The sequence below is a fragment of the Lygodium microphyllum genome, chromosome 10, assembly GCF_053477565.2.
Source record: "Lygodium microphyllum isolate KBCC chromosome 10, Lygodium_microphyllum_v1.1.10, whole genome shotgun sequence".
Classification (NCBI taxonomy): domain Eukaryota; kingdom Viridiplantae; phylum Streptophyta; class Polypodiopsida; order Schizaeales; family Lygodiaceae; genus Lygodium; species Lygodium microphyllum.
Genome location: NC_141144.1, coordinates 99,204,556 through 99,223,333, shown reverse-complemented (window position 1 = coordinate 99,223,333; position 18,778 = coordinate 99,204,556). Strand labels below are relative to the sequence as shown.

Genomic DNA, 18,778 nt, shown 5'->3' with positions numbered 1-18,778 from the left:
TAAAGCAAGCATGTCTTCACACAGTAATACGGGATCAAGTGAAGAGGATGCAACACTTCTTGGTTATTCATGTGGTGAAGGGAAAAATGTAATGACTTACGTTGGACATGATTCTCAGCATGGACAACAAGCGGAAAACGTGGAAAATTACCCAAATGTTGGCACTTCTATGCATCAAGAGACTAAAGAATTTGATGATAGCTTTAAGGATCGGATGTGAACACCAACAAAACTCTTTGTTGCATTGAAAAAGGATCTCCAATTTACTTGATTCTTGAATGTTCAAAGGAAGGATAGCAAAGCCAAAGAGACAAAGACATCTTCTAAAGCTTCAAGACAGTCAAAAGAACAAAAGGAGATGCCTAAGCCTTCTTTAGAAGAGCCCAAAAAGCTTGATGAGCACAAACAGTTGGTACCCTTGGGACACAAGTACAAATGCATGGTCAACTTGGTAATGCCAATCCATGGGAGTATGGACAACAAGGTATTCGTGCAAATGTAAGCATAGGGCAGTAAGGATACTTTGATGGAGGTACCATTTTTCATGCTATGGTTGAACAAGCATCGCATACAAGAATGTATGGCACAAATCCCTATGGTATGCAGCAGCCAAAACATGCAGCAAGAGGAATGCATAATCCCATGTATGGCAGCATAGGCATGGGGCCTAGGATACAAAGTGGGCCATATGGATGTATATGCAACCCCAAGAATTGTTGGAGCACAAGGATTTGGTGTTGGTCATGCAAGTGCATCTGATAGTGTTGGTTTTCATTTAAATACAACAAATGCACCCTTTTTGCAGGAACCTATTTATGATAATTTAACACCCATATGATTGCCAAAGGACTATGATGAAAGTGGAAAAAGTGTGAAGTTTGAGCCTTTCAGAGGTGCACAAGACAGGTTGAAAGCACTTACTTTTAGTCAGCAATTTGATGCAACCCAATCTCAAGGCAACTTCATAGAGGCATCTAAGATATGTAACGCAACCACATTCTTGAAGGGAAATGCATTGCACTGGTGGTCTACAATTCTCGTTCAGGGAAAAGCACCTACCATTCGGTTCAAGTCAAGCAAATGTTTGCTTCAAATTGGTTGAGAAGTCCCTTTGAAGAGAACATTATGATAGCATCGAATCAGTTGGATTCCAAGGATTTCAAAAACTTAGAACAAGAGAATAAGAAGTTTTGGGATGCTTTGCTATCCGTTACTTATTAGTCGATACCCCTCCATAAGTAGGTGGAGAAGTACGTTTGTGGTTTGCTAAAGGGTATATAGAATTTTGTATAAAGTCCATTGTTTCTAGCATGTCTCAACTCATAGAAACTGCTACTACAACTAATGCATTGCTACGTAAAAAAGATGTAGGATTCTAGGGCATTGATGTCAAGTCATATGTCAAAGAGATTAAGGCTTATAGAAAGGGCAAATCTGAAATAAAGGATCAGGGCAGATCTGAAAATAGGGTTGGAAAGAGAAATAGATGGTAAAGAAAGAGTGAGAAAAATGATGCATGACACAAGGAATTGATGGCTGCAAATAAATGCTTTATTTGTGAGCAAGAAGGGCACATGGCAAGGAGCTATCCTAATAGGCAACAAGCCGAAAAAGATGATAACTGGGGAAAGAAAGGCAAAACCACTACTAGTTTAGTGTCTGATATAGTGGCAGATCAACCCAATGATGATAGTACTGAACTTTGGTAGGACAAGGGCCAAAATTAAAGATCAGCATGCATTGATTTTTCTTGATCCAAGGGCACGATCAAATTTCATCTCTTGATATGGGAGCCCGTTTAGGCATCGAAGAGAATGAGATAGAGCCCATGTGTGAAATTGGTATGGCATGCAAGGGACACATAGAGCTGGTCACTCCTATCATTGAAAAGCTTCGTTTACACATTCAGGGTTATGTGCACAACGAAGAGTTCTTTATTGCTCCTTTGGAAGGATGTGATGTCTTGCTTGGTATGCCTTGGTGCCATCATATACATGTAATGATTGATGCTCATGATAAGATTGTGATGCTCTTTCATAGAGGCAAAGTTCATACTTTGGATGTACAGTTGAAAGAGGAATCCATCTCTATTGTATCTACTTTTGCTATTTCCAAAGTAATGAAAGATCATCTTTCAGCTTACTTGGTTTTCACTAAGGACCAGTGATAATGAAAATGTTGGAAATGTGACTCATTTGGAAAAAGATTGCATGTCATTTTTGTAAATGTATGCTGATTGCTTTTCTCAATCACTTTCGAGACACTTGCCACCTGAAAGGCCTAAGGATCATGGCATAAATTTGATCCCCAGTAATAGCCCTCTGAATAAGCCACCTTACAAAGTTAGTGCAAGCCAACAAGAGATAACGAGTCAGAGTAATGAGTTGTTAGACAAAGGGCTAACTCTGTTAGCAGATTAGTCAATTCATGGTTGAATCTGTACATGTGGTATAGCGGGTTGGGCACTGAGATATTTGAGGCATTTTATTTGCGAGCATTTATTGTGTTTTGGCATTATTTGCAGCCACTCGGCCAGCATTTAATGCTGGCCGGCTAGTCATATTTTTGGCATTTATTTGGCCTATATATTCTCAAGCTCCCTCCTCATTCATTCATCACCTAACAGTTCTTGGAGAAAGGGAGCATGTGCCAGTGTCTCCACAGCCGGTGACTCACATTGCTTCTGTACTGTCTCATGTCTTGGTATATGGATTCCATTTTCCGAGCATACATCTAAGTTCTCATTTGTATTGTGTTCTTTCTTTCCCTTTCTCTTTTGTCTTGTGTTTCAACAGTTTATTACAGCTTATGTTTACGCTTCCATTGCTGCACCACTTCTAACATGGTATCAGATTTCAAGATTTGTGCTCCTGCTGTGTTTTCTTGATGATTTTCAGGATTGTTTTCACCTTTGTTGATCAAGCGGCTGTTGCTTCATACAGGCGACCTGTTTGACCTACATTTTCAGCAAATTCGCCATTGCCTGCTATCTACAACCACTCTGCTGCCTGCATTTTCAGTTTTCAGGCTGCTGCAACAGTTTTTCAGCCTATTTGTGGCAGTATTCAGCCTGCATTTTGCTGCCTCTGCATCTCCTCCTAGCTGGGCGCTTGCTTTATCAGGCCGTTTTTACTGTTTTTGGCAGTTTTTGACAGATTTTTGATTTTCTGCAATAGCTTTTGTCTTCTTTTGGTCAGATTTTGGGTTATACTGTATGTGAACTCTTGTTTTTGCAATCTGTGCTCATGTTTCGGCTGTGTTTCCTCTCCAAATACCTTCTTTTCTCTACTCCTCTTCTAAATCCTCCACAGATGGCTTCTCCATGCTCATCCAATAATGATACATTAAATAGAGGTTCAGGTGAGGCTCTTACAGCTTCAAAGAGGGGTTTGAAGACAAAGAAGTCGAAGGCTCAATGTTACCATTGTGGCAAGAAGGGTCATTTAAGGAAGGACTACAAAGAGTTAGCGGCTTCCAAGAGAAAAAGGAGCAAAAGAAGCGAGATGTGGACTCCTCCAACGAGTCAACATCTACCTCACATTCCGATTCCGATCCTCCAGCCAAGGCGAAGTCCAAGGTGCAAAAGGGATTCTCTATTGAGCTAAAATATGCATTACTTGTTGCTGATTAGCCTCTTAAATAGCCCCAAAACACACTAAAAATGCTCTTTTAGAGTAAAACCCTAAAACGGGGAGCGGTTTGAGAGAGTTCAATGGAAACCCTAAAACGGGGAGCGGTTCGAGAAAGTTTAGTGGAAACCCTAATTTTTGGGGCACCCTTCCAAATCTATAAATAGATAGGCTGCCCCCATGCAACAATTATTCTTATTTGCAGGTTACACCAGCCCACACACCCTCTGCTGCTGTTGGCGCCCAGTTTCCAGCCTACAACCCGCCTCCATCTGCTGTCCAGCCATCATCGACTGTAGCCACATCATCTTCAACCTGTCCATTGCTGTAGGCGACAGCTCTCAGCTGCTGGCGACTGCTCCAAACTGTCCCAGACTGCTGTTCAGTCTGCTATCCATCATCTCCAGGGTCAGCCAACCTGTGTTTTCAGCATTGCAAGCCCTCACACTCTCAAACACTGTTTCAGCCTGCTGTTTACAGCAGACTGTGCACAGTTTCCAACCCCCGATCGGTGATACACTCCTGCGTTTACCAGTTTCCAGCCTCCAAACTGCTGCGTTTTGGTGACCAGCCTGCTGCCATTCACTATTCAACACTCCTACACTCCGACTAGTGGTCACAGACTTGGGATCCATCTTCGGTGGACATCACACTCCGACATTGCTCTGCCCTTGAGCACACTGTACACTCTTACATTCATTTACAGCATTCATTGACTTCAGAGTTGTGTTCTCTCTCTCCCTTCTTCTGTTTGTGTTTGAGTTTTTGAGTTTTTGAGTTTTGCGTTTAGGGTTTGAGTTTTGAGTTTTGCGTTTAGGGTTTGAGTTTTGCCCTCTCTGTCTGTGTCTGTGTCTGTGTCTTTGTGTTTTTGTCGTGGTCGTACACTCTATGTGTCCTCAGTGCAAACCCTAGCAGTCTTCTTAACATCCTCTTCATCGGATTGTGGGAAGGGCTTGGTAGCTCCTTCCTTAGCTACTTTCTAGTGGTGGTGATGACGTCATCCCTCACGACTCTCCAGTGCCATAGAGGGAGTGTGAGCGGGTGGTGAGATGGGGCAGTCGTGCCTCATCTATATTTCTATATAGATGCACACGATCTAGAGAGAGACATCCCTGACACATCGACCGAATTCTGGCAGGTACAAATCCTGGAGCTAGGATTGACGTCCAAGTTCATGATGGGCTAGTTACATGACTGAGAGCGGGTGGCTTTCCTCTGGAGCTCACTTGAGGGGACACTTTGGCGGTGTGGCCAAAGAAGGGGAATCCATGGTCATTTATGCACTGCGGCATTGGTGACATGATGGTCGCGTATGCTACATTAGAGACATTGTTAATAGACATTGAGAGCTGCTATGATCTTCTCTATCTTCAAGAGCTGGTACGATCGAAATCGACATCAGGTTCTTTCCGAGGCACCTTGGTGGTGGCTTGTGCACCCACTACTTGGGTATCCATGGTTCTACTATGATGGACATTGTTATATGTACTATGATACGACATTATCATTGTATATTGTATAATATCAAATTACCCATGATCTAAGAGAGGGTATTAGCAGATTAGTCTATTCATGGTTGAGTCTATACATGTGGTACAGGCTGGGCACTGAGATATTTTAGGCATTTTATTTGCCAGCATTTATTGTGTTTTGGCATTATTTGCAGCCACTAGGCCAACATTTAATGCTGGCCCATATTTTTGGCATTTATTTAGTCTATATATTCTCAAGCTCCCTCCTCCTCATTCATTCATCACCTGAGAGTTCTTACAAAGAGGGAGCATGTGCCACTGCCTCCACAACCAGTGACTCACATTGCTTCTGTACTATCTCATGGATTCCATTTTCCGAGCATACATCTGAGTTCTCATCTGTATTGTGTTCTTTCTTTCCCTTTCTCTTTTGTCTTGTGTTCCAACAGTTTATTACAACTTATGTCTACGCTTCCATTCATGCACCACTTCTGACAGCTTCAGCCTAGTTCATCTCTGTTTTGTTCTCCAATGCATCTAGTGCAAAAGAAGGATAAGTCATGGCGCATGTGCATTGACTATCGTACTTTGAGCAAAATCACAATGAAGAACTAATTTTCAATCCCTAGAATCGATGATATCTTAAGGATTAGGCCTGAGAAAATATCCAAGACAACCTTCTGAACATCTTTTGGTTTGTATGAGTTTCTTATCATGCCATTTGGGCTTACAAATGCAACTACCACATTCAATAGAATGATGGATCGCATCTTTCAACAACATAGGGAATTAATGGGCACTTTCTTTCATGAAATGATTGCCTTTTCACACAATGAGACCAAGCATTGCAAGCATTTGGCAATTGTATTCAATGAGATTCGTAAGCATCAGTTGTTGATTGACGACAAAAAAAGTGAATTCTTTCGCATGAGATTCACTTTCTGGACCACATTATATTAGCCGATAGCATTCATATGGATCATGCTAAGGTTGAAGCAATTCTTTCATAGGCATATCTTTGGAATGTTCATCAGATCCACAGTTTTATGGTTCTTTGTTCGTACTACAGGAAGTATGTACGAAACTTTGCTGAAATCGTTTCTCCATTGTATGCTAAGCAAAAGAAGAATGTACCATTCAAATGGACAACAGTGGAAACTTTAGCCTTTAATGTGTTAAAGGATAAAATGACTTCGGATTCTATGCTTGTATTGATTTATCTCAAGAAGTCATTTGTTTTGTAGTGTGATGCATATGGGAACAGCATTGGAGCTGTTTTTGAAAGGTGAGAAGGATCGAAGCTTGCTTGAAAGAGCTATGGCCGGAGAGCAAGAGCAAGAAAGAGAAAGAGCCCAAATGGGAACTCCAACAATCACAATGTGTGACCGGGCCTTCTGTTATTCAAACTATCACTAAAAGAATAAAGAATAAAGTAGCGGTGACAGGCGCCCGCCACCTACAGCGTGCAATGGCGGGTACTGTCAATGTAGTAATACGCGGGCGGCTAGGCAGAGGCGCCTTTACCCCCAACAAACTCCCACTTAAAGGTAAATCTGCCCCAATGAGGAGTGAAAAGAAAAAGAAAAGACAATACAATGTACACATGTACAACGGGATGAGGAAAAAGGTCATATCATTCAACACCCATCAATCTCCTGAGGAAGGCAAAGTGCTCAGTAGTGAGGCTTTTTGTGAGATGTCCAGGGTTTAGAAGTGTATGGCTCTCTCTACCACTGAGGTCGAGTATGTTGCAGCCACTGAGGCTTGCAAGGAGGCCATATGGTTGGGCCGTTTGGTTCATGACCTTGGGATTGATTCTATACCTACGTTGCATTCGGATTCTACGAGTGCTATTCAGCTCACCAAGAATCCGATCTTCCATGCGAAGACGAAACACATTGAGGTGAGATATCACTTCATATGTGGGGTCGTGGAGGACAAGTCTGTCGACCTTGTTAAGGTCTCCATTGACGAAAATCTTGCAGATCAGCACCTCCAACATAGATGAATACATAGCCAGAAGTGGACTTCCTACTATCTGCATGTTCTGCATAATCAGAGTCTGTGTATCCCAGAACTCCTATATCCTAACTGCCATAGCAAATACACATATCTGCTGAGTTGGATATTTCACTCATGCCTCACTTACACCTACACTCACATAGGAGTGTCCCTGATCAGTAGGACACTAGGGCACTTTTTACTCTCGCTAGGAGAGGTTTTTTCCCCCAGACTTATGGTATTATTTTGTATGTGCTTATGACACTCACTTACGGACACTTACCGTGTTCGGGTGTGAACACCCCCTACAACCCTGAGGTTTAAGGGTTGTACCTTGTACTTTCAGTTTACACTCTTTCAGTCTATTGCATCGGGTGTCGTGCTTCACTCTCACACTATCTACTGTTTTTTGTATTGAGCTTCGATCCTGATGTCCTCTCTCACATTTGGTATCAGAGAATTGGCTCTACTCTACACAGCTCAGGTTCTATCTCCGCTCAGTCCAGTTCTGCCCCATCAAGTACTTCACCAACAGCACCTCAGTGGAAGACCTCAAGAGCCCTCTAAAGCAACTCCACTTGCTCCTTGGAGCCGTCTAGCCAAAGGCCTACTGCCCCACTAGTCCAGATTGCACATGCTCCGCCCATCAGCAGTCACCTCGCCTAGACCAGCGCCCACCTAGACCAGCCCTCTTGTTTTGCGTTTGCCTGGACCAGTGCACTTGTATTGCGCTCACCTAGCCGCCAACTCGCCTGCGACATCTCGCCCAACAGACCTCATGTCATCAATCGCACACCCCGCCAGTTGTCAACAGTCGCTGCACCCGTCAAACGTCGCCAGCTTAGTCCGACTGAAGGGCCCGTCTAAAGCGCCGCTTGTACCTGACTGAACCCGCCTGACACTTGCCGATGAATTTGCGCCACTAGTCAATCCCTAATTTTTTCTGGTAAACGTTTTTTTTTTTTTAATTTCCAGCATCAATTTCCAAAAGCAGGGGTTTCTACGCAACAGGCACGGCATTCAAAAACGTGTCTGGGACACTTCAGATGCAAATTTTTTGGACACATTCATCAAAAATTTTGGGATTTCATGTTTTGTGAGAACATTGCCATACACACTGCAGTTACAGTCACAGAAAGACTGTTTTGAACATATTTAAGGCAAGAAATTTTGGGGATTTTGTTGTTACAGTGTTACTGAATACTAATTCCACATTGGATTGCATGCATTACAGACAGTTTTGACAGAGTGCACCTCTGTACACTGATTGCAGAAAGTTATTTCTTACAATTTCTGGAAATTTCAGATTTCCAGTGTGGTCCTACTTCGACATTGCACATTTTCTTTTTCTTGGTAATTGATAATCATAGCAAATCAAGGAGGAGATGTCTTCACCTATGTATCCAAGGAGGACAGATTGGATGGAAATAACTATTCATGACCACATGGTCATATCTTCTTGTCTTACTTAAAGGTGAAATCTACCCTAAATATTATACAAGATCCCACTTTCATATATGGATTAAGATTTAGCCAGATGGCCAAATATTTATCACTTATTTGAAATTGCGACTTGGGGAATTCCCAAATTCTCTAATATGGTGTTAGTAGCAAAAGAAATTGATATGGCTTAAACAAAAGAATTGGTAAATGAGGATGAAAGTGAAGAAGAGGAGGAGAGAGGAGAGTGATAGTTCTAAGGAAGATGATAGTGCAGACGAAAGCTCGGGAAGTGATTATGATCAAGAAGTGTTATCTATTGTAGTAGAGTTAGTAAATCTTAAGAGGAATGGAGAGAGACAAGAGATTCCAGAATTTCTGGATGATAGATTGAGTGTTTGAGAGATGAAGAGAGCATTGAGGAGGATTTTTTGAGACCTGGAGTTGTGGTTCCAGCTACTCCTCCTCCAAGAGGACATGGACAATGGGCACCTCAGCCTGCTCGACTTCAGCCACTTCCCCAAAGAGCAGCAGCTCAAAAAGCATGAGATACACGGATACACAGGCTTTATTGCTGATTGCATTGGCAATTCAGCGGTCAATCATCCCTCACCTTCGTTCAGCAACTTCTTCACGAGAAGCTTGGCTAACTTTGGAGCAGATGTTTGCAGGCAAAAATAAGACATACATCTCTTTCTTAAAGAAAGAGCTAGAGACATTGAAAATGGATGAAGGTGATTCTATTCAAGATCACTTGAACAAAATTCAAGACTTGCAAGAGCAACTCATGAATGTTTATGAGTACTATTCAGATGAACAGATGATATCTACCACTTTAAACTCATTACCTCCTTCGTACTTGGCCTTTCATACGGTCTTAAACCCCACCATGAGGATTGCCGCACAACCAATCACTTTTCTTCAACTAGTGAGTTTGCTTCTAGAGGAGAAGTAAACAAGAAGAAATAGTGATGTGGATGCTATCGCCTCTTAGCACGCTTTTATGACTAGACAAAAGGGCAAAGGCAACCAAGTGAAGAATGCTCACCAAAGTTCTGGGACTTCTAGCACATCACAAGCAAGTAAAAAACAAGGGGGCACGCAAGCCAAAAAGGGCAAATGCCATTACTGTAAGAATCCAGGCCACTACATCACTAAGTGCAGAAAGCGAATCGCCAAGGACAAGAAGAAGAAGTTAGGAATGTCTGTTTCTGATGCTCCTTCCACTACTACTGGATCCACATCCTTTGTTGCGGACAGGGACTATTATTTTTACACGTGCAATTATGACACCTCTTGGGCTAGTCGAGCATTTAACTCTACTGAGGATGTAGGCACTTGGTTTTTTTACAGTACTGCTGCTAGGCATATTACATCTCGCAGAGATTTATTTGCTTTTGTTAGTGCTGCTACAGTTGGCAAGTCTATACAGTGTGCCAACAATGCATCATATCCTATTCAAGGTATTGGGGGGATTATGCTCACAGCCATTGATGGCTCTATTCTCCGCCTACAAGATGCTTTGTTCGTTCCACGCATAAAGAAGAATTTGCTTTCTATTTCTTCTTTGGAACGTTGTAGATTGCAGGTCACATTTGATGATAACAGATGCATGGTCAGAGATAAAGAACACGTCACTTTAGTCTTGACAGGCACTTTATCTCATGGGTTATATAAGTTGGATGCTCTTTTAGTTGATCAGTCAATGTATTTAACATACACTCTTACTCCTGCTATGATACAGGCAAAGTTACGGCATGCTAGGATGGGGCATGTGAACTTTGGTAGCTTAATGCTCTTACAGCGTACGCAGATGCTAGATGGATTACCTCTACTGAAGAGACCTCTATGCATCTGTAAACAAAGAGTATTCCCTCTACTGAAGAGACCTCTATGTATTCCCCCCCTCGGTTGTAAAATTAAGACTCTCCGTTCGGACTGAGGGGGGAAATACATGTCCTCTATGCTGAATTCTTTTTTGAAGCAGAAGGGCATTGTCCATAGGTACACTACTGCTTATACTCCACAGCAAGATTGGGGTTGCAGAGAGGAAGAATTGGTCACTCATGGAGATGGCCAGATATATGCTGAAAACAAAGAGCTTGCCTAACAGTTTTTGGATGGAAGCAATCATGTGTGCTTGCCATGTTTTGAATAGATGCCCCACCAAAGCTTTGAAGAAAATTACACCTTTTGAGGCTTGGAACAACAGGAAACTTTCTGTTGGACACTTTCGTACCTTTGGGTACATTCCCCAGGTACTCAGAAAAAAGTTGGACAATAAGGCTGTCAAATGCACTTTGTGGGATATAGCAGTGAGAGCAAAGGCTATAGACTGTATGAACTTGTTTCTAGAAGGTGTTTCTCACTAGGGATGTACTATTTGATGAAAAATCAGAATCGTCCTTGACTGGTTTAGACACATATCCGGTTGCCCATGATGTATTTGAAGGGCTGCTGCCCATTACATTTGGTGATTCAGCTGGAGTTTCAGCAAGGGAACTCAATGTTCAGCCAGCTGCTCCTTTTGAAAATGCACAAAATCAGCCATTGGCTGATCTCAATATTCAGCAAACCGCTGAAACTGAAATTCAGCAAGAGCTTATGCACAGTCAAGAGGCATGACAAATGCCTAGATGGTATTTACAGACTATGAAAGATAGTCATCTGGATACACCCATGGCTGGTCATACTAGAAGGCAACTTCGTATGCATGATATTGCACATACCATGAAGTTCGTTATGGCAACAAGCACCCTTGATGATGAGGAGCCTAAATGTTTTCAGGATGCACAACAGAGTGTGCATTGGATGGCAGTAATGAAAGCTGAATTGGACTCTATCACTAACAATCAAACATGGGATTTGGTGTCTTTGCCATTTGGGAAGAAAGCCATTGGAACAAAATGGGTCTACAAGCGGAAACGGAATGTAGATGGATCCATTGACAAATACAAGGCAAGGCTTGTAGCCAAAGGCTATGTACAGAAGAAAGACATTGACTATGAGGAGACATTTGCTCCTACCTCCCGAATGACAACCATCACGTCTATGGTTGCTTTCACTGCCCATTTTGGATGGACTGTACATCAATTGGATATTAAAATTGCATTTTTACATGGGGAACTTCATGAGGAAGTATATGTACAGTAGCCCATTGGTTTTACAGTTCAACGATCCGAACACTTGGTTTGCAAGCTGAAAAAGGCTTTATATGATTTGAAACAAGCTCCTAGAGCTTGATATGCAAAGATAGATGCCTTTTTGCTCAGCCAAGGGTTTATAAACACCACATCTGAGTCTACTCTTTACGTATGTAAAGAGGGGGGAACCATGCTGATCGTTTGTCTATATGTTGATGATCTTTTGCTTACAGGGACACATGCTGATCAGATTTCAGCATTCAAACAAAATTTGCAGCAAACTTTTGAAATGTCAAACTTGGGGTCTTTGCATTATTACTTGGGCATTTAGTTCATACATGATGCTAGAGGCATTGGTTTATCACAGTCAAGATACATTGGTAAACTTCTTGAAAAGTTTGGCTTACAGGATTGCAAGCCAGTCTATACACCAATAGAATCTGGACTAAAGCTGTCATTACATGACGACAATGATTTGTTTGATATACACACACATGCTCCAATAGTTGGATGTCTTATTTACCTAATTCTGGAAATCAATTTGCAGACCTGAAATTTCGGCAATTTCTAGATTTGCACTAATGATTGGTACTTGCAGTGTAACATGATCATTTGTATAACATTTGGGCTTGCATTTGCTGAGACTTGAATCAATTTAACGCTGCAAATCATGGCTGGAAACAGTAACAACAGCAACCTTTTGCACACCAAGAAGCTTGAGGGTGCACACAATTTTGCAATATGGCAAAAACAGTGATACAATGTCTTGGTGTAGAAGAAACGGGTGAAGCCCATCAAAGCACCTAGCAGGTATGGAACAAGAAGAGTGAGATCATTTGGATAAGCTTGCACGCTCTGTCATAGAGCTCTCAGTGTTAGACAACTTGCTCTTTAACATTGAGAAGCTGAATTCTGCATATGAAATGTGGTGAAGACTTGAGGAATTGTATGCTCAAAAGAGTGCAGCCAACAAGGTTTATTGGCTCAAAAAGTTGATGGACCTTCGCATGAAAGAAGGTACAACCATCTCTATACATTTGAATGAGTTCAACTCAATTTTCAGTCAGCTGATTGCTTTGGATTTCCACATTGATGATGAGTTCAAGGGTACTTTCTTGCTATGCACTTTGCTTGAAAGTTAGAATACTTTCAGAACAGCTTTGAGTAACTCAAATGCTCAACAGTTATATTCTGATGTGGAGAGTTCTTTGCTGATGGAAGAACTCATCAGGAAAAATAATTCAGTAAACAAGTATTCTAATGCATTGCACACTAGAGGCGGATTTCAGCAAAAGGGTAGTTTTGAAAATAGAGCACGCAACAAGTCTCATGGCAAAAATGTGGAGTGTCATCATTGTGGCAGGAAAGGGCACTACAAACGGAACTGTTTTCATTTGAAGAAAGAGAAAGGCAAAAGCAAAAACACTAAAGACAACAAGGCTAAGAAAAAGACCAACCAGCAACTCGTGAGAATGACAGTGACGATGATGTACTCCTTGCTTTTTCTTTAAGTGCACAGGCATTGATTGCAGATTTTGATAATGATATGCACACTTGGATACTTGACTCAAGTGCATCTTTTCATGTCACACCACATCATGAGTGGTTTTTTGACTACAATGGTGATGCACGTGGTGTTGTTCACTTAAGAATAACTATGCATGCCAAATTGCAAGTATTGGCAATGTGAAATTGGAATTTCAACATGGCTCACTGTTTGTTTTCTATAATGTGAGGCATGTACCTCAGCTCAAGAATAGCTTGATAAACATAGGGCATCTAGATGACGAAGACTATCATACCACCTTTGGGGATAGCAAATGGAAAATGTATAAGGACTCTCGTATTGTTGCCAAGGGCCCTAAAAATGATACTTTGTATCCTTTGTATATATCTAGCATACACGACCATGTAGTTGCCATAATCAAGCAGCCAAGTGTTTCTTTGTGGCATAGCCGGTTGGAACATGTGAGTCAAACTGGAATGAAAGTGCTTTCTCATTTAGGTTATTTAATGCGGTTGCCACTAAGGCATGCAAGGAGGATTTATGGATTTTATGTCTGGTGAGGGAGCTTGGCATTACAGAGGTTTCTATCCTCCACTACGATAGTTAGAGTGCTATCATGCTAGCATGGAATCCTATTTTTCATACAAAGACAACACACATACAGGTGAAGTATTGTTTTATCAAAGATGTACTTGACAGCAAGAGCATTGAGCTTGTCAAGGTACATGCTGATGATAACCCTGCAAACCTTCTAACGAAGAGTCTTCCAACAGAGCAATTTGCCCATTACCGCCAAATGATGGGGGTTGGATAGTATATGTGTATTTCAACTTTGTACATACATAGACTTAGCTGATTCTTTCCTCTACCTTCAAGCACGTGGCCTTTAGGTGGGAGGTTGTTGGGAATAAAGGATTACCATGCCTTTTACGATGTTCAAGTGTGCACATACCCTTACACATGTACTATATATATATATATAAAATCGAAAACCTAAAGTGATTCTCTCTCTCTCTCTCTCTCTCTCTCTCTCTCTCTCTCTCTCTCTCTCTCTCTCTCCCCCTGAAGATAATTGAATTAAGTAGTAAATATTTACATCACACCATCACGTCAGCATTGAAAATAACAGACATAAAGAAAAGTCTACACAGCCTCTAACACAGAAATGTCACACTGAATGTACAACTGGTGTGGAGCGAACAATATCCAGCCAGGGAGCAACAATGTCAGGAAGAACCAAATCAGTAGACACCATACAGGTGATTTGCCAAAACATTAAACCCCGAATTTAGACCACATGACCATGAATGCCGAATATTGAATCAAAAATGAAGGCATTCCGAGTACGCCAAATATGCCACAAGGCTGTTCATCTAAGGAAATGGAAAAGGCAGCAATAATCTAAACTCAAAGAGATCATGAAGGTCATCTTCGCCATAATCCACGAACGAGCTGGTATCCGATGCTGAGTCAACGAGGACCACACATGGAAAACAAAACTCCAAAACTATCTTGCAACAGGACAAGAGACAATAAGATGAAGCACTGTCTCATCACATGTGGTACAAAATATACATCGCCCAACAGAGATCTTACGAGCACGCAGCACATTCCTAGTAGAAAGAGCCCCAATAAGTAATCTCCACATAAACACTTTTTACTAATAGGGAACCTTAAATTTCTAGAGCTGGTGAATCTATCCTACCACTTCTTTTTGCTATCCCGAATATGCCATACTCTATTTGCCTTATCAGTGACCCATCTCTTGGCCTCTACCATCTGATGATATATCTGATTGGCTGACCTTTTCTTGAAATCGTCAAGAATCACAAACATCCAATCACGCCAGGGAGACAAAAGTTGTAATGCAGGCAAAGAATAGTAGCTCATAAGTCTCTCATGTATGGCCGTCCAAATATCATGATATCCTCTAAGCACTCGAAAGTGCTGACGAATATGCCGAAAGGAATAAAGATGAGCCTACCCAAGAATGACACCATTGACCAATAGTATCCACAAGAGAAACCATACGTGGCCCAAAACCCATGGTGAACATTAGCTGCCTCAAAAAAGACCAGCTTACATGATCAAATGCCTTTTCAATATCAAGCTAAAGTATGACCACTTGCTGGCCTGAAGCTTTTGCAAAGTCAATCCCCAATTGAACATTCAAAATGTTATGCATTATATTCCGACCCTTAATGAAACTGTATTGGCATGGATGAACCAAATGCGGAAATACTTTCTGCAATCTATTGGCAATGATTTTTTAGAAGATTTTGTATAAAGAGCCCATAACAGAAATGGATCTCCATTGTTTCAAAACAATTAGATGCTAAGTGAAAAGGCTATAATTGGGAGTGAAGAAGTCATCCGTGCATCAACTTGAAATTTGCAATCACATTATGAGCCTTCCATTTATGGATATGATTAGGGTGGGCACGTTGAGGGTACAATTGTTGACATAGCCTCTAGAGCAATTACTATGTCCCAAAAACCCAGAGACTTGAGCACTTATTACATGAGGCTCGACCATGTCGTAAAGTTTGATTCATTGAGCCTTGTCACAAAGGGCATTCTTGGCTATAGCAACTAGACTGTTTAATGGGAGGATGGGGTGGGTGATTAGAGTACACTTGAGGATTTCTCCGAAAGTACCCACCATAAATCGTTGAGGTATGCACGATCTAAATGTGTGAGTAGATGACTAGGCATAGGCATGGTCATTGTATGAATAGCCCAAGGAGGACGAATATCCATACTATAAGGATCGGAAGGATATCATTGTGCCTGAGTGGCCCATTGAGTGTGTGAAGGTGCACCATAAGCAAAGGATAAATATTTCTGCATCAGAGTGTCTTATGAAATGTGTAAGGGCACACCATATGCAAAGGATGGATATCCCTATGTCCTAGTGGCCATAGGTAAAGACCCAAAGGATGTGAGGGGGATACAAGACATAACATACCTGGAGAAGTAGGTATGCTCACTTACAGGTAAATGGGAGATACAATGTGTGCACACCGCATTCTCCCGGAGAAGCAGGTATGCTCACTTGTAGGTAGATGGGAGATACAATGTCTGCATGTTGCATTATCGGCAATGGAGTATTACGGTGCAGAGTAGCATGCACCTAAGGATAAGATGGAAATTCTAGCAAAGATGTAAAAAACTGATGTAGATGATGCAGAATCTGATGCTGAAGAGCCGTAGCAGCAAAACACAGATCTAAGAGTGATGAATCAGCAATCGAAACAGTCCTGTACCACAACACAGCAGGCTGGATCATCTTGGAGCCAACTTGAACAAGTCGCCTGGTTGCTGAACATAAAACACAGCTGAAGGCAGGTTTTGGACAGCAGCTATGACTGGAAGTCCTTCAAAACAGCAGCAGCAGATGGATGAGCTGGCAGCTGAAACATAACCATGTATGCCATGTGGAGATTGGGCCTTGGTGACAACAAGAAGAAGGCCATGAACAGTCTGACAGCAGCCAATACTGTTCGTGTAGATGGCTGGCAGCAAGCAGCACCTCCAGATGTGTAGATGATGAAGGTAGACTGATAGCAACTATGGGCTGAAGGGAATGAACAGGATCAATAATCTTTGCACACTAAGCCCCTTTTATAGAACATGTTGGACTCAAAAGAAGCCTCATGTCTTATGCAAAATGCCAGAAATTCCTTTTTGGGGCTGTTTAAGAGCCGAAAAATGCTAGAAAAATATGATGCTTTAGGAGGCATATTTTGGTAGCTCAGCACTGCTGTTGTCCTAGTCAAGTGCGAATAATCTCACAATGTCAGAAAGCAAAGATCATGTGAATTACTCTCATTCTGATCAAAAAATAAGAGTCATCTATGTATCAAACAATAAAGCCAGTGGCCCCAACTAAAGCACGTCAAGAGGATGCAATATGGCCTTTTGAAGTACTGAGGAAGACAGTGTTATGTATCAAGCATGCATTTAGAGTGTGATGGATTGCATTTTGAATCCTCAAGAGGCTTTCATGATTTGATTCCACCACATCCTCTCTAGAGCAAATCCCAAGTCCATAACATCCAGATTACTTTGATTGAGCTTTTGTGTTTCAAGCCCTGGTTGCAGGTTTTACCGCATGGAGCCATGAGGCATGCAAGGGAACCTTAGCACTTGTACGAGAGTTCAACCTCAGATGCAGGCAGTATGCTTGTGCAATCTGACACGCAAGCAAGGATATATGGGAATTTCAGAGCCTATAATGGAGGGATGTACAGCATGCAGTGTTTGGAAATTTCCACTCAGGCATGGGTGTGAGTTCCAGAAGCAATAAATTTTCTAAAGCCTCATATGTATGATAATTTGGTGCTTAAGGACAAGGCCAAAAATTACAAGGAAGGTGCAAATGTAGTCCAATTTGACACATCTATTGGAGCCAAAGATAGGATGAACACATTTGAATTCTTGCAACAATAATAACTATCATGCAGCGTTCTTTGGTGAGGCTTCCAATGTTCATACGGTAGCATCTTTCTTGAAGTGCAATACTTTACAAAGGTGGTTCACTTTTGCTTCATCAAGACAGAGCTCCTACTACTTGGGAAGAAATTCAAGCAAGTTCTCTCTTCCAGACAACTCACAACCACACTTGAGGTGGATATTAGGACAAAATAACATGGTTTGATCAGTAAGAAAGATTAGAAGCTCTATCCACTTTTGGGTTTTAGGAATCTTATTGGGCTGGCAAGTTTGGGCCTTCCCACATTCTCATGTCATGTACACGTGTGTGCCTGAATATAGGCGGCCATAGCCCCATTTTGGCCCACATCCCTGTTCATCAAGTTCCCTCTCCCAATCAGCATCTCATCTTGCTATTGTATCGCCTGATTAAGATATATTCAGATATTTACTGCCTTTATTCCTTCTTTTTGAGCCATCACACACTTCTGCACAGAAAATTCTAGCAGCACAAAGATATATCCAAGGAGTGATTCCTTATCATGAGATTTCTTGAGCTTTCAGCCAAAGTGAAGTAGATAAAAAGCCAACCAAAGCCACGAGGCACAAAAGTATACTTATGTAATGATCTTACAGCCATGGAGCGAGGAGATCTCAAGACCAAAACATTCAATGTACTGACAGGGAGAGAGGCAGTCAAATTTGAATTGGTGGTATGTAGGGATAGCACGTTGTTGCAAATTCAGAGGTCTTATCAAGACTTTATAAAGGTTACTACGTATCAGATCCTTGGAGTTTGTTCCTTAGTTATTGAGGCAGAAACATTGCCTTCTACCTTCAGACACATCAAAGATCACCAAACAAAGATTGATACACTTGGAAGGCGGTGCATTAAGGGGCAACTTGTATGGTGGAAAAGTAGTCAAGGGTCTGGGAGAACGCTGGTTTTGTTCGAAGCAGTGAAGAAAGAAGTGGCTAGCCAAGGAGAGGGACAAAAAGCTCTCTTCTTTGGATGATTGAACAGTACCTTTACCTTTCGGCCTTGCTGAAAACATTCACTTATTGATTAGGGTTAGAATACAATGCCTAATAGTTAGAAAAAAAACAGACATGCACATCATAAAAGTGAAAATATGTGCAAGTGCTTCAAAA

General features: G+C 41.6%; 1 protein-coding gene across 5 annotated transcripts in view; it reads right to left on the bottom strand.

Annotated features, from left to right (window-relative positions):
- TDP1 (tyrosyl-DNA phosphodiesterase-like protein) overlaps positions 1-18,778 on the bottom strand; it is a 235,387-nt gene that overhangs the window by 157,816 nt on the left and 58,793 nt on the right. The window lies entirely within an intron of this gene.